This window comes from Triticum urartu, chromosome 5 (genome assembly GCF_003073215.2).
Source record: "Triticum urartu cultivar G1812 chromosome 5, Tu2.1, whole genome shotgun sequence".
Classification (NCBI taxonomy): Eukaryota; Viridiplantae; Streptophyta; class Magnoliopsida; order Poales; family Poaceae; genus Triticum; species Triticum urartu.
This window is the reverse complement of record NC_053026.1, coordinates 473,412,466-473,413,588: the sequence shown is the minus strand read 5'-3', so window position 1 is coordinate 473,413,588 and position 1,123 is coordinate 473,412,466.

Here is a 1,123-nt window from a genome sequence, read left to right as displayed (position 1 = left end):
TTCATCGAGCGAGCGGCGTCACCGCCGCCGCGCCGCCTCACCCGCCGCCGCCACCCCACACCCGCGCCGCGCCGCCACCTTACCGCCGCCGCCCCCGCGCCGCCGCCGCACCTTGCCCACGCCGCCGCCCTACGCCGACGCCGCCGGAGCCCCTCGCCGGAGACCTCGCCGGAGGTAGCCCCGCGCTACATCTATTCTTTTTCTCGGATCGTTTTCTTCTAATCGTTCCGATTCTTTTCTTCTCTAAACCGTTCCGGTTTTCTAGATCGGTTTTTCGTTCGTTTTTCTTCTCCGAAACCCTAGATCGGATTCGTTTTCTTCTCCGATTTAGTTGTCTTTGGACCGTTCGCCGGACCGTTCGTCCTAACGAACGTGATCACCGGATTTTTCTAGGTTAACGACGTCCGTTCGTTTAACCGTTCTTCTTTTTCTCTTCGTCGGATTTATTCCGCGATCGCGATCTTAGATCCGATCTTCTTTCTAGTTTTTCTTTTCGCTCGTTTATCGGAATCAGGTGATTCAAGCGCCTGGAGTTTCGTCTCGAAAACCGCCGTTCCGTTTATCAACTTGAACAAGTTTTTGCCTACAGTAAAATTTGGACCTAGATTCAAACTTGCTTAGAAACCAAGTTGTTTTCTTCCGCTGCCGTTTGTTTTTCGTTCTTTCTTTGCAACCGGAGTTCTTAAATTGAACTTTCTGGTTCGTTCTCTGTTCGAGTTTTACCCTGTGGCAATTTAAGATTGAGAGTACTTATTGTATGCTTGTTGTTTGTCTGTGATAGATTACCCCGGATGCGCCGCTTGTTACTTCGAAACCCTAGGACTCGCGGATCATCAGCAAGGCAAGTAACACTTTGATCATACCTTTTCTACAACCCATGTTTTATTGCATTAGATCAATCCTCACACATTGCATGATTAGGATCTAATTAAATTGTGGGATGGGAAGTAGATGAGGTAGTACCTATTACCTGTATTATTATGAAACCTTTGGGAGTTACTTCTACGTTTGCTTATTATTATGCCATGCTATGCTAGTAGACGTGGATTGGGTGAGTGATATCCATTACAGATGTGAGTTGATAATTTTAAAAGGTTTATCTAAGGTGGCAACTTAAACACAC